The following is a 16,170-nucleotide window of genomic DNA, read 5'->3' as shown; positions in this document are numbered from 1 at the left end:
CCACACCAGCGGGCTGGTGGACCGTCTAATCACCCGGCGCTGGCTCTCTTGACCGGACCGCTCTGTGCAAATGATGTGTTGCGTACAGCCAATTGTATCTAGAATGACTTTGATGAGCGATTTGGTGTTCAGAGCAGAGCCTTGTCTCACCCCGTCATATTTTACTGACAGTTTGTTAACTGACATCAATCAGATTCTACAGTGTATGTGCAAATGGCAACCCGAAGAACCAACAGAGCCCATCTGCGGTGGTTAGGCTGTGCCTTCACCTCATCCTCTTTGTTCTCCCTCCGTAGTATTCCACTTCCTAGTGTTTCGTGTGTGTGTGTGTGTGTGTGTGTGTGTTAGGGGGCGTGGTGATTTGGCCCTCCTCCTGTTCCCAATCACGCCGCACACCTGAAGCTCATGCAGTAAACAGCTCTGCAGTACAAAGGCCTCGGGCTCGTCGCTCCACTCTTGTTCCAGATTTGTTCCGTCCTCCTTGTTTCCTCGCGTTCGCCCCCGTGCAGCTGTCTGAACCTGTACTCTGCCTGACAGATCGATTTGCTTCTTGTTTGCCCGTGTTTCCACATCCAGTCCGCCTTTGCCTGTACTCGGGGTTGGCAGCACCGTGTCTGAACTGGAACCCTACCACACTACCAACTAACCTGCAACCCTCTTCAGTCCTAACCTCGTGTTCGGAAGTTTGCACTCATGCATCCAGTAAATTCTGTGAAAAATTCCTAGCGCCTCGTCCACACGTCCCGGTTCTGCCTCTTCCTGTGTGCCTGCCTGCCTGCCCTGCTCCATTGTACATTCTGGCTCAAACCCTAAATATTTCACCTTGTCGAGTTTGCAATAAATCTGCTTTTTTTACTTCTTTGTCATCACATCTCGGGTCATGCTTTGAGTCCAGATTTAATGTTACACCACTCACATAACGAATCCAGATTTAACGCCTGGGCGTGGATGCGGGTTTAGCTCACAGTTGACTCTTTGCTTTGCCCATTCTGCAACGGTCAAAGCACAGCATGATCTTGCCTTTGGCTGCCTGAGCTCTCGAGCACCCCACAGAATCCGCACCGAAGTCAGTCAAACAATTTAAGATTTGCTGGAAGAGAGGGTTTGTTTGGCAAGAAGGGAAATCAGCTTGTGTCTTAAGTGACTCATGACTTTCTTCTCTGTGCACGCTGCAAATCTGCTCAATATTGTGTCTTGGAAGAAAAAATGCGAGACTCTCCTTCCATGCGAATATGAAAAGGCAACCCCGTCCGTCTTGCGTGACTTGACTCATGCTACGTCTGTGTTGTGCCAGTTGCAATTTAGCAGGTCTTTGCGGGGACGGCTCGCACTGATACTGTCAGTCACCATGTTTTCCAATTACCATAGCCTGCACACCAGCGTGATTGCCTGATTGGCAGTGTTATTTCCGTGGCAATTATTACGATTCTGATTATGTCAATCATTTCACTCTCTGCTCCATGTGGCATCAAATAGCAGCAGCTCAAGCCGCTCACTTTTTTTTTTACCCCCCCCCCCTCATGTGTCTGATGGTTGTTTGAGGTATATTCTCTCCTTTTTACAGTAGGAAAAACTTTTAAAAAATTCATGCTCTGCCCGCCTCTAGCGCTATTACCTTTTGAGCTCGGTAGCTCATTCTAAATTACTAACGGCCTGTATATGGTCCCCATAATGATCATTTTCACTCTGTGTCAGTAATAATTGCGAGGTTAGTTCTATTTTAGTGCAAGCTCAGGGCTTCTGGTTTTATCTTGCTACTTCTTGTATTATTCATGTCATTCTCGTGTCTCTGACTTTTCCTACAGCACCCTCCATTTAAACCGCAATTACTCCTATTACCTCTCCTACACTCCTGCGGTGAAATAAAAAAGAAAAGAAAATAACCATTTCCTTCATTATCGTCATCATCGCCGCCGCCGCCACCATCATCATCTATTTACTACACGATTCAATTAGTGGGCCATCAGATAAAAGGTCACGGTTGTAATCACTCCTTTCTAGACTCTTTTTTTTCCCTCCTCTCCCTTTTTTTCTGCTTTGCACTTTCCCACTGTTGCTGGTTTACATCTAAGGGTGGCTAATGACCTTGCTTTCCCAATTTGTGACCTAGACAACTTATGCGCCTGCAACATTTGAACTAATACCAATATCCCCAGCAAACAACTTTGTTGGGCACAGAGGCCTTCAGACATCGTGCGGTTCATCTGGAATCAGCGGAAATGCAGAGACGAGGTTTCGTCTGCACGCGCTTCAGGTGATGCTTTATCAGAGGCATGTTTGCTGATTTCATTTTTGTCAAATGCCCTGGAGAGACTCCAGACTGCAGTCAATTTAGGTGCACATGCTAATCTGCTCAGTGAGGGCTGCTTTATCTTGTGCACCACATCTGCTGAATCGCACAGCAGTGACTGAAACACCGGCAATACCATCTGTAGCTGTGGACCGATTGGTTTTAATCCATAAGTAATCTAAACATGGGCCCTTGCTTCACTACAGTCAATTAGTCCAGTGCATCGGCTCCTGCACAGTTATTGCCATGATTTGCATTTCACATATTGATTTTGGTAAATCTGAGGCAAAAGAAACCTGCATCGACACTCGAAACTCAACGCTTATGTTGTTGACTTCGAGCAGTTCATGGTCCCCACAGGGTGAATTGTAATCCCATTTGGTGCTTGCATGGCTGCTGACTCTTGTTAGGGTGGGCACACGCTTTGCTCACATCAACCGCACGGTCCCTGTCAGTTCTGGGCTTTAAACAGGCATTTGATGGCATTATGAGCCTAGTTCTACAAACTTCAGTAAATGGATGGCAAACATAATTAGCTATTAATACAATGCATGAGACAGCAAGACTATTTCACACATCAGCTGGTAAAGACAGAACCTTTTTTTCTTTTTGTTATACTATGGGGCTGAGGATAATAAACATATTTGAAGTACAATGAAACCAACACACTCACTCACAATGACCTTCATGTGAATGAAAGCTGACAGACCGCGCCGTCTCACACTCGCACGGGTACACACACTTGTAATCACCTTAAACATCGACGTCTTATCTTCCCTGAACTCGCATACCATACGCCTGCCTGATCAAAGAGCAAAAAAGCAGACTTCAGTGTGTGTGCGTGCGTGCGTGTGTGTGCGTGCGTGCGTGTGTGTGTGTGTGTGTGTGTGCGTGTGCGTGTGTGTGTGTGTGTCCATCGCAGCAGTTGCTCCGTCAGCATACTCTCAGTCCAAGAGGGGGGTCCACACAGCATGGTTAAAGAACTCATCAACAACCCCAGGCGCTGTGCTTGGTGTGTGGGATGATGTGCTGCAGACTCAGCCTCTCAGCCCAGAATACCACTCACCCAAATATACACACACACACACACACACACACACACACACCATCATAAACCCGACTATACACACATTAACATGCTTACTGTCTGCAATCATCCAGCAAATTTGCTTGTTACCAACGAGGAATTTTTTGAGAGGGGGGTTAAGATTCAGGAGTGTGGGAGCTTGTTATGAGAAAGTAGAATTTGATTTGTTGTGAATGCAAAGTACACAGCTGAAAAAGCTCTCGGGGTATTTAGTCTCTGGCTATAGACTTAATGAGTCTATGTGTGCATATGTATGTGTGTGTGCACGCAGTCGGTGCTGCATTAATATATGTGATGCACGCGTGTGTGTGTGTGTGTGTGTGTGTCAGCATTTCGCGCCGAGTGCATGTGTGTTCGTATTGCACTTGTCAAAGAGCAGAGCTCCGAAGCCGTCAAAGTGTGATACACTCGTGTGATGGCTAGTGGCTGGAGGTGGTTGGTCTAATTCACTCTCCGCGGCTAATTCCATGCTAACAAGTCAGCGATGCCACATGCTTGTCCTTGCCCACGGCCCAGTGGGCCAGTCTCAAAGCAAACCAATTAGCCGGGCTGTCTCTGGGTATGTCAATCCCCCCCCCCCCCCCCCCCCCCCCCCCCCGAAAAGTAATTCCAAACTTTTTTCCCCTGCTCTTCCCCTGGAGGCTTTTGAATGAAGGAGGTCCGAGAGGAGTGTAAAGGGGCCGTGCGTTAATAAGCCTGTATCGCTGACATGAAAGGCGTCAGGCAAGAGACATCAAATACACAAGGCTAAGCTGCCTTCCCAATTAACTAAAATAGCTATTTAGTGACAAATCTTCCGACTCACAAATGAAACCGCATCTAATGTACAAGTGAGGAGATGAATGCAGTTACTAATGGACGCATTAGCACGCCGAGGGATTCTTTTGTGGAAAACTTTCTCGGCTCCGTCGCTGCGAGTTCGGAGAAAGCCGCGCAGACGTGAAGGTGTCAGGCCTCGCCAAGTGAACCGACTTGACACATGTGCAGTATTGCAGCAGTTCCACTGTGGGAGTAGCTAATTGGATGGTAATTAATGGAATGGAGGCCGATAAATACCTTTGTGAGCAGGCTTGTCAAGGACACAGAGGTGATGGGAGGGAGTCTGAAAAGCAGAGAGAGAGAGAGAGAGACGGATGAAGAGAACGCTGTGGACAGACACCTTTTCTTCAGCGTGACAGCTAATCCTCATCCCTTCATCCCCTTCCCTCAATTCCTAAATGAAACTCCCCCTCCTCCATCACGCCCCCCTCCCTTACACTCCTCTCTATTCCTCCCCTTATCAGGCCCCCTGCCTATTCTCCCCTGCCCCAACTTCACTTGTTTCCATGGTAACAGGATAAAAAGAGTCACTTCGAGATTAAATCAAAGATTTTTGAAGTGCAGAAAATATTACGAGCGCTTTTGAGTCGCGTTCCTCGAGGTTCGGGATGATACTCTATTTTTTCCGCTACCAGAGAGCACACGTGTGCCCCCTTTCTTCACATTAAGAAAAAAAAAGTCTATTCACTAACTGACGTGAACTGCTGGACCTGTCTGTCTCTATGGAACCATTAAAAAGCTCCTGAGTTGACAGTTGTTTTTTCCTTTCTCCCTGTTTTTCCCCTGTATTTCAAGGCTTTGTTGGTGTCCCACAAATCTGCTTAACCAGTCTGCCAGACGCCATTGAGGAGATTTTTCTTTTTTTCTTCTTCCCATGATTGAATATCCAGGGTTGAAAAACCGACAATAACCTGAAAAAGATTCCCGCGGTGCTGCTGCAGGATACTGTCGTCAACAGTGATAAGGTCTGTCTGCAAACATACGGCGGGTTGCTGGAGCAGAGTAAACTGTGCTGTCTCTTTGATCCCGATCACCACCTCGGCGCAAAAAGCAGTGCACAATGTGTAGCTGCGAGGGAAGCGGCTCACTTAGCCTGAATAAACAGGGGCTTTCCGCTTACAGAGCTGAGCTCACTCGCCGGCAGTCAAATGACAACAGCAAATGACTCCAGTCACTGCTCGTCACCAACCCCAGTGTCGGAGGAGGTGTTCGCTTGCGTGTCCGACAGACACCACGACAATCGCATAACGATCGTACACCGAATGCACAGGGGAAATATGTACCGTACTTGTGTGTGTTGCTGGTCATGTTTGTCCATCCGCAATGTTCAACATTTGTACTCCTCTCGAGGCCGGTTAGCCTGGCTTGCCCAGTTAGGGGTTGTGTCGCATCGTGACCAGATAAGGATGGGTGAAATTCGGGACAGGGGTTGAGGTTGGGGTTGGGGGTGGGCGTGGTCACATGGTCACAGTGGCAATGACAAGTAAAATACACACAGTCAAAACTTAAAGTTAACTTTTTTTTGAATTTTTTATTCATGCATTAATCTGTCTGCCATTAGGGAACAAAACAGATGACGGTGTTGTATGTAGGCCAGCGTATAAATTATTATCACAACCCCAACATAAAATACTAAAAAATATGGTGTCTTTGTATTGTCTGTCGTGAAAGCAAACAAACTAGCACAATGACTGTGCTTTAACCGTCTCAGTTTCTAAATCATTCATAACAATTCATATCCATAACATCCAACATAAAATCCTCAGCACTGTTACCTTGTGATTTGAATGGAGTAATGTATGGAGGAACGTTTGTCACATGCTCATCATCAAAGGCTAACAATGTCGTAACTGATAATACTGTTTGTTGTTATGTTTTTTTACTGTTTTTTTGCAATCTCAAGCATATATCTGACAATCTTAACTGTCAGTCTAAACCCCTGGAACACTTTTGTAATGTGATAAAATGTAATATTCGCAACTTTTGACCCAGCAACTGTCCATCACTGTCTTTACAATGATTCATCCATGTCGACCTGCTGTTCCCTTCAATCTTGAATCAGACCGGCTGCGTGGCTTTAACCTTAACACAAAAAGTTATGCTAAAATCAGCAGATACATAAGACATGGTGCTATTCAATGCAGAGGAGTATTTGCAGAGAACGTTGACGCCTTTCTTGAAGCAAAAGCAGAAATGGTGGTGTCTCAGTTTTTAATAGAGGGAATTGTTTGGAGTATTTCTGCAGTATGTTGAGCTGTGTGTGATGCTCAAAATGCACATAATTTATTTTAGATTAGTCCCAAAAAAAATCACCATTATTGATGCAAATCAATTTGTCCTTGCATTTCATTTTCTCTTTAATGTTTTTTAACGGGGCGGCTGGGCCCCACATTAGCCGCTATTATGCGGCGCTGACCTCCAATGTGTCTGCGCGAGCGTGCTGCAGGACGTCACCTCGAAACCTCTCCATGGAAACGACTGTCAGTTGTCCATTTCCCTCAGCGCAGAGTGAGTGACAAGAGATCCATAGTGACACCGGTGGCATGTAAAGCTTTTACCAGCGGCCGTCTGAGTGCGTCCCTCCTTCACACATGGCCGAGTCCTGAAGGAGACGAAAGTGCAAGCTACCTGACTGGGGGCAGGCATGTCCCTATGTACAAGGACACACGTGTGTGTCACACACACACACACACACACACACACATGGTCAGGAACGATGGCTTCGTCCCAGGAGAGAAGCTGGGAGTCTGGACATCAGTCTTTTACAACAAAAAGCACGCTCCATCAGACCACAAGGGGACCATTTGAGTAAAAGCAGTCTACCTTACTCTTCCTCAGACTTGTCACACTGCTCCGGAGGAATTTCTCTTCCCTGAACAATAAGATTAATGGACATTGAATTTTCTTCTTCAGACTGTATTCCCGTCCAAGTGAAGAAATCATAGCGGTGTGAAAAATCTTCAATAGGGGGGTGATTAAATGCGGCAGGACTTTTTTTTATGCATGTTAACAGGGTTGTATAACTTGCGTCCTCCTTCCTCGTGGCTCTATTGGTCTCTAACAGCGATAGCATGCTTCAGGGAGGAATGATTTTGCACATTGGGTTACATTATTCTGCCTTGGCCACCCCTGCCCTGTACAGTGGTGCAGTGCTACCACCCCGCACAGTATGATTTATGGGGTACACACTCAACAAATTACATCTAATGAATTGCATTGCTTCTCACCGAATTAAACACCCCCTTCGCTTTTACTGCCTTTGTTAAACATGGGTTAACTGCCACAGGAATAGCAATCAATGCTGAAATGGTTAATGAGTAAAGAGTGTGAGATAGAGAATATGAAAGATTGATTTGCTTTTGTCCTAAGTGGGATTTATAGTGTGTGTTCTCACGCCGGGCCCAAAGATTAACTCCATCCTCCACACTTTGCGGCGGTTCAGGTTCGCGTTACTGTATCCACATGTTGGGTCTTTGGCGCGGGAGAGGATGGTGTATTTAAACAGACCTCGCACATCTGTTTGCATGTCCACGTTCAGCCTTTGACGTCATCCTCATGTTAACCGGGGGGGGGGGGGGATAAATTTACATTTAGCACACACCTGCATCAAACTGCCGAATTTAGCCGAGCCAGAGGTCAGCGTTCCGCAAATATCCCCCTCACTCTTGTTAACCTGTCACGGCTCTTAAATGGGTTGACAAACAGCCCACCTGGGACTCGTGGGGGGGGGAAGAGAAAAGTAGGGGAGATAGAGGGGGAGTAAAAGGAGGGGGAGTAAAAAACGGTACGCATCACGTCGGCCCCAGTCTGCTCCCGTCATTATTTTTACAAGTCTTTACGACTCAATTTAGCGGGTGGGAAATAAAACAAGCAGGGTGTCTGAGCTCCGGGGGCTGAGATGAGTTAGTGGTGTTCCCTGAGCTGTCAGGGAGCTTGCCGGGGCGGCATGGGGGTTGGGGATCAGGGGGAGGAGAGGGATGAAGGGGTGGTGGGATGATGGGGTTTGGGGGGGTTGGGCAGAGCCGCCCTAATCAAGCAAGTTTTCTCAGATCAGCGTCAGTCTTTAGCTTTGCTTTCACATCGCAGCAACTGGAGGTCTGAGCGGTTAGGCCGAGGGAGAAACATAGGCCGCACACCACTTCAGTGTTGTCGAGCATGTGTTTGTACGTGCATTAGCACATATGGTGGATTTTTCATCAAATTCTGCGTGCTTTTAATTCTCCAGCAGAAAAAAAGAAAAGAGACTGACATCTTGTCCCTTTTCTCATTTCTTTCAGGTGTGGAATTGCTCCACATGCTGTTAATGCTGCGCTCTGATATTGGCTTTTTTTCCTGCGCGCTCTGATAGCGCTGCGTGCCGTCTGCCCCTCAGAGCGGCCTCCTCTTCTCTCATTGCATCTCTTCTTCTTCTTCTTCTTCTTCTTCTTCTTCTTCTTCTCCTTTTTTTCTTTCTTCCTTCCACTGTTATTTCAGACCAATTGGGAGCGCACACGCCGGGAAGGGAGGAGTGGGTCGGTAATTAAAATTCTGTTCAGCATGACAACGCTGTTTCATGCCTCATTTTTTCCCCCCCGCACGTGGAGTGAATGTGGGATTAAGCGCACAGACTTTGATAGGTAAACAGACGCCCGCTCCTGTGTGCTCACTGCTCTTTACCTTCGAGCGCACAGGTGGAAAAAACGGACGCAAAAAACATCGGCAAGCTTATCAGCAACACCGGCGCCAATGTTAGATTCACTAATGGCGAAAGCTTTAATGTTTAATGTGCACGTTAAAAAGAAAAAAAAGGGATGGAGCCTTGCATGCAGTCGGCTACTCACTCGACAACCCGAAAAACTTGTTTGTTTGCGAGAGCATGTCTTCAAGGATTCGTGCGTGTGCAGACGTGTGCACGTAGGAGACGAGCGTGCACACTGGCGCTACATGCTTGCATGTGCTGATTCTGTGATGTGTTTACTCATTGAAGGGGGGGGGCAACAAGGTTCCTCCTGGGATGCCATCCACAGGGCTTGTCAACTACTGTCACTCAGTCATCAGCCGCCCCCTCACCATCCCTGTATCCCACACTCCCTTGCTGCCCCCCCCCCCCCCCCCCCCCCCCCCCCCCCCCCCCCCCCCCCCCCCCCCCCCCCCCCCCCGCAAAACAAAGACAGCAGCAGCCACGGCAGCTGCATCCAAGGGGACCATCACTCCACCAGTATTTAACCTCTGCTACAGCTTCTTTCTGTCTCACTCACTTTCCTTTGCTTCCCTACGTCTCTCTCTTTCTCTTTCTCTTTCTCTCCCCTCTCCTCCTCCTCTTCCTCCTCCTCCTCCTCCTCTCCTCCATCAAAGCATTTCTGGCTGTTTTGTTTCGCAGCTCTACAGAGAGTTATTGCTCATGACAACGATCACGGTCGTTTATTTTCTCTCCGCAGACCCAGCCTCTGTATGCATGCCGGGCTTGTATTACCCTATGATATTCAAGCGCTCTCTATTAAATATGCATGAACCCTGGAGATGAAAATTAATTTTGGGAATGTTCTCTCTCCCTTTCTCCCCTCTCTCTCTGTCTCTCTCTCTCTCTCCCTCTCTCTTTGACTGTTCAAATATGCCGTCATCCGCCTTTGTGTCAAGCCGTGAATTCATTATTTCATATGCCGGTGATGGTGTAACATAACACTGTATGTAAGGGGGGGTTGGTACAGCGATGTCGCGATATAGATCTTGTTAAAGCAAAGGGCGATTAAAAACAACTCCAGCCAAGACACATGTAGCAGGAAGCAAGTTTTCACAGATGCACCAAGTTTTGAACAAGTTTGCCCTGAGCTCTTATCATTCATGAATATTTAGAGCCACAAAATGGGAAAATATTAAATTGAATTATGCATGTATGAAGCGATGGAAATCTGCAGCAAGACGCCGCAGTTTTTTCCCTCTGTCTGTTCCTGCAACATGATCTCCTCAGCAACCCGTTCCCTCTTTTCCTCTCCTGATCCGTGGCCCAACAGCCTCCAGACTGGAGCATCCGTGTGGGTGCCGACACACTGCAGTCCATTCGGCCACGCGGCAAATTACAGTATTCCTCGGCGAAGACTGTGGAAGAGCGGAAACATCAAAAGCAGCGCAGACACAAACCGCCTGGTGGAGTGGGTTGTGTAGGTGGTGTAGCCAGCACAAGTTGAGGGATAAAACAAGATCTGCTCTCAGAGATTGCACATGAAGGTGAAAAGATTTTCCTCGAGTTCCCATTCGAAGATGTTGTCGACGTACAGTTGCACTGCCATAACGATCTTGTACTATTTTATTTTTATCACAGTTAAAATTTTTGTTACATTTTTTGTTTACTTAAATTTGCTCAGAGCCTTTTACGCCCTAGGCAAAGAAAACTGTAAATACTTCAGTTTTGGTCAACAAAATCACATTTGAGTCTTATTTAGATAAAATAAAGTAGCTGACAAAAAGCAGTTTTGAGTAAAAAACAGATAAAAGAGTGTTTTAGTCAAACTCTACCAAAATGCCTCTGGGTTAGAATATGTCCATCCGATTTTAGACTAAACATTGCCAAACTGAAACGAGAAAGAAGACAGTTTGGTGACGTTGTGATGTAGTGTGGGATCGTGGATGTTCTTGTCTCCACCACCGTTGCAGCGTTAATTTTGATTTGTGTTACCAGGCTACCTGGTTAAATATGTTCACCATAATACTGTTTTTGGTCTCCACCAACTCTGCTTTCATCACAATAACTCTAAATAGAGATTCTCACAAATGCCACTGTATGAAAATGAAGCCATTTGTTCTGCTGACATCATTTGGAGAGCGCCGGTATCAAAGTCTCGCCGAGTTTTTATTCTAATCATCTCTAATCAGACAAATGAACACTTGAACATACATCAGTGTGACAAGAACTACCCAGAATTGTAGAAAAACATATTTGGGGGCAAATGTATTTGAGTGTAGTTGGTGACGTTTTGGCTTCTCTTTGGGAGCTATAATATCATCCATGATTATACACAGAAATTGGTTCGTCACTATATGAGCAACCCCTTCAGCATACAAATAATCGTGATCTATTGCTAATATGAAAAAGATCGATCTTGGCAGCTGTCAAGTTTTTATCCTCAAATTCATCCCCTCTTTGTCAAGGAAATCACCCGAATCAAGCGTTTGATCAGGTCAGTTTTGTGTCGTCAGGGTTTCGTCTTCCTAGTGGTGGGAAAAAAATGCAAATATGTTCCTTCCCAATTTTTGCTGATGAAACGAACACTACGCACTATTGTATTTCAGTGACTCAGTGTGACACCAGAAGGTTTCTGTCACCTGGAGGAGGTGGCCCCCTGTGGCCTGCATGCACTGACACAGTGCATCTGCATAACTGCATCTTTCATGAGGTTTGGTCAATGTCCAATCCATCCTCCACCGACGTGTGTGTGTGTGTGTGTGTGTGTGTGTGTGTGTGTGTGTGTGTGTGTGTGTGTGTGTGTGTGTGTGTGTGTGTGTGTGTGTGTGTGTGTGTGTGTGTGTGTGTGTGTGTGTGTGTGTGTGTGTGTGTGTGTGTGTGTGTGTGTGTGTGTGTGTGTGTTCTGTTCTGTTCTGGCACTTTTCAGAGTGTCCTGCATTAATGTGTTTGCGTCTATCCACGTCGGGCATGTTCTATATACAGTAAATTGTGTTCTTACCCGTTTAGTGTGCGACAGACTGCGCTCCAATCGTCCAGGTCAGCAGCTGAGTGGTCGCTCTTTTCGCTCCGCCAAGAATTAGAGCGCTCTGGCCCTTATCTCTTCATCACTTCCATGGTTCCTACTAGTGGCACCTTGTTCACGCCAGGTCAATACTAGCAAAGAGGGATGTGGGTGCCGTTAGTTGGTAGACAATCTCTGCAGTTCTTATCAGGTAAAGTGGTTTTTGATTAGTGTTAATGGCCGGGGACTAAATAGCCCTCAGCTTTTCCACTCGCTACACCTGTTGTGTGTGTGTGTGTGTGTGTGTGTGTGTGTGTGTGTGTGTGTGTGTGTGTGTGTGTGTGTGTGTGTGTGTGTGTGTGTGTGTGTGTGTGTGTGTGTGTGTGTGTGTGTGTGTGTGTGTGTGTGTGTGTGTGTGTGTGTGTGTGTGTGTGTGTGTGTGTGTGTGTGTGTGTGTGTGTGTGTGTGCGTGCGCGCGCGCGCGCCTTGCTCTGCTCAAAGGCATGTTAGCAATTCATCAAGTTGAAAAAGCCATATCCGCTGAGAAGGTTTTGTCTACGCCGGCTCCCCAAACCGCAACCTTCACACCGTCCGGTTGCCTCTAGCTATTCCGAGAATGCTGGTGGACGGCGGCTGTGGCTGCAGAGCAGACACCTTGAAGCCACAGCCGCCGCAGCCGACGAGTCTCAGTGTGTCAGCACCGCCGCAGACTGTAAGAATGAGGCTTTTCCTGTTGTGCACACTCGAGCCATCATCCGCTCGTGGCCCAGAAAGACAGGCTGCTGCTGCTGCAGCGCCCGCTCTCCATAACGCTCGGCATCTGGTAGGACAGACAGCCTCGCATGTTAATGCCGAGTTAATATTATTCTTATGAACTGAGTGACTTTGCATGTTAGTGAGCGCTCAGTCAAATTAATGTCAGTTCCATTAATGCTGCCGTCTATTTCCTGTCACAAGTACGCTCGCGCCACACTCTCGCTCGCTCTGAGGTACTTGGGCTAGATATATACACACACACACGCACACACACACGCACGCACACACACGCACACTCACACACATGCACACACACACCCGAAACCTCAGGCAAAGATTCACACCCCAGCATCTCAACAGCAGATACATATTTACACCTATACACACGCACGCACGCACGCACGCACACACGCACACACGCACACACACACACACACACACACACACACACACTTTCTCCACAGAACCTAGAGATGAGCGGAGGAAAATGAATGTCCTGACTCATTTATCACACAGCACCAAAAGTACAGATGAATCCAGTGATGAAAATCTGTCCTGAGAAATGTCGGGAAGATATTAACTCCAATACATCAAGAGTGGAGCTGCAGTCTCCGAGCCGACTGCCAGCACGGTTCCCCCTGTCTGCCGCTGGAGGAACAGGGGGCGCAGCGCGAGCGTCGATGAGATTTCAGTCAACTCTGACCGTTTGTCACACACAAACGAGTAAATAAAGACTTGAGTCACTTCCACGCAAGAGATTACCATCGGAAATGATGCGGAGCGAATTTCATTAGCGCGCAAATGCCATTCTTTAGATCTGTCTGATCCCAATGAAGTGTGTGTGTGTGTGTGTGTGTGTGAGAGAGAGAGAGAGAGGGCGAAGGGAAAGAGAAGAAAGAAGGGAAATTGCCTTTTTATGTGGATTTCACTAATCGCTTCCCTTAACAAAATACGGCAGACTTGTACTAATAAGTAAGTTAAGGCTCAGTGGATAGATAGAGGGAAACAGCACAGAGGATAATGGAATTGAGATCTTTTCCGCGCCTCCATGGGCGTCTTAATTGTCACAAGGAGATTCTCAGATGAGTATTTCAGCAGCCGCCTGCTGGATTGTGGGGGTCGCCTAAATTGGAGTGCGGCTCACTGGACTTGTTTTCAAACCAGAGCCTCTCTTGTGTGTGCGCGAGCTGGATCAAATCCCTTGTTTACTTGGCAACCAGCACCAGCAAAGGATACAATTTCAATGCAGACAACGGGGACCGCTGTAGACTTGTGTCTAAAATCTATAACTTCGGCTGTTCTTCGGCTTTTTCATCTCGCGCTCTCTCCCGGAATGTATTATGTGCTCATTTATTTTTTGCATGGATTTATTTGTTCATAAATATTAATTCGGAACGTCATGTGTGTGATTCATTTGAAAAACAGAAAAGGGGATATTGCTTTCTCAATCTCAGCCGGCGAGGGTGTTTTGGCTCTCATCGCCATTGTTATCACAACAACACCTTTTTTGTAGCCGTCTTGTTTTAGCATCGCTGCCTCTCCGTGACTTATTGCAGCACAAGGATCTGACCGCCGTCGCTCATTAGAAGTGAAATTGGACCGCGCGGGACTCGAGGAGAGCGATGGAGAGTGTGCTTTTAATCTGAAAAAAGGTCAAAGTGCGGGAGCCATTTTGGAGATTCACTGCGAGCTTGTAATCGGGGCTTTGGCGATGTAAAAGTAAATGGAGGCAAAGTTGCAGAGCGTGCGGCGTGGCCTTTGATGAGAATCAGGACTCTTCATTTGCAGCCTTCAGTTTAATCAGTCCAATGAGATCACATTCACATGTGATTCTAGAAGTGTGTGTGTGTGTGTGTGGGGGATGAAATGGTAATTAGTATTGATTACCTATGTGCATATGACCCTGCAGTCTGCCCCTGCATTCTTAAATCAACCCAAATTATTGGATTTACTAATTTCATGCTCAGAGAGAAGTAGCCAGCCAAACATGAAAATGCCTCCACAATGATCCACGTTCCCACCGGGGGTCCCGGGGGGGGGGGGGGGGGATTGCAGCGACGGGAAAACGAGGAGTTCTTTTTTGTGTGCAGATGTGTGGTTGTGCGGCTGAAATTAACCACACTGGTCAAGGACGATAATTATTCCAGGAGGGTCTGTGGGGAGCGAACGGTGATTCAGGTAGGTTCTTCCTTCAAATTACGTTTCACGTCACTGCTCTGTCGCTAAGCGATGGCCTCAGCCCGGCCATATATGCATGTAATTACTCGCGGTTAAGAAAGAAAAGAGGTCTATTTAGGCGGAGGAAAAAAACAGTCCAATTACATGTATACACAATTAATATGCCCACGGGAAATTGAAAATTTTCCTTCAAATGATAAGATTAATTCCTAATTATGGCTACACACACAGTCGTGTTCACATAAGGCCTCACACAGTTAATCTACTTTAGTCATAAACCCCGATACATAAAAATGTGTGAAAGGCAGACTTGGGCAGCGAGTGATGGAGGGAATCCGTGTCATGGTGGACCCAGTGAACCCGGACAGCTGAGATGTGACGGTGCTCTGCCGCCATCTGCTGGCTCTCGTGTAGAATATTAAAAGACACGCCAACAGATTCAGTGAGTCAACAGACAGTTATTGTTTCTCTATGAAGATGCTTTGATTCCTAGGATTGAATTGCGAAAAAAAATAACCAAAATGGAAATGATATCCCTTTCATTATTCCAGGCCTCTTTGGTCCAGGAGCTGATACTCTTAAAATATACCGATTTGAGGAAGTTAGTTTATCATTTGCACAGTTGCTACAGTAGACCACAATGAAGAAGGCGCGTCGTTCCTAAAACCTTCCTTACATGGACAGATTTCGAGACAATGGGCCCATGGGCAAAGACAAAATAAAACTGGTGCACCCGTTTCATGTCCCTTTGAGGCCTTTTGATCGACTTTTTAACACGATCACAGTTAATACAAACAAAGGCTCCGGCTCAGCGGCCTCCGGACCCCTCGGGCCCCTGGGCCCCGTGCTGCGCAGGCCAGTAATCGTTCAGTAATCCCTCCATGGCGTCTAACCAGCTGGGGGGGTCAATGGTTAACTATTTCTGTTCGCCCGACCTTCGGTAAAAGCCACAGAAGTGGATATTAAATTCTAGTGCAGATGCTGTTTTTGAGATGTGTATCAAATGATGCACAAGATACCTAAACTATGATATATATCCATTAGATGAAATGGTGGAGAAGAACATGTTTAATCCTGAGTTTGTATATTTGACTCTTCCATGAAGTGCTTGAATAATGAAGCAGTAATGTCAATGACATCATCACTAAAGCTGCTTTCATACATGCCCCTAAGTCCGGACATTTTGCACTCTACCAAGCGAATGTTCCGGAAACATTTCCTGCTGTTGTGAACGTGTGTCTGACTCGGACATTCTACTGCTGCGGCGGAGTCTGAAAACAGCTATATTGTGGAATAAGAGGAGTCGTACAACGTTACCGACACTTCAGTGGGATGATCCGCAGGTGAATAGATGAATAAATAAATCCAGGGACACTGAT

Source organism: Scophthalmus maximus, chromosome 21 (assembly GCF_022379125.1).
Source record: "Scophthalmus maximus strain ysfricsl-2021 chromosome 21, ASM2237912v1, whole genome shotgun sequence".
In the NCBI taxonomy this organism is placed as follows: Eukaryota; Metazoa; Chordata; class Actinopteri; order Pleuronectiformes; family Scophthalmidae; genus Scophthalmus; species Scophthalmus maximus.
This window is presented reverse-complemented; position numbering follows the sequence as displayed.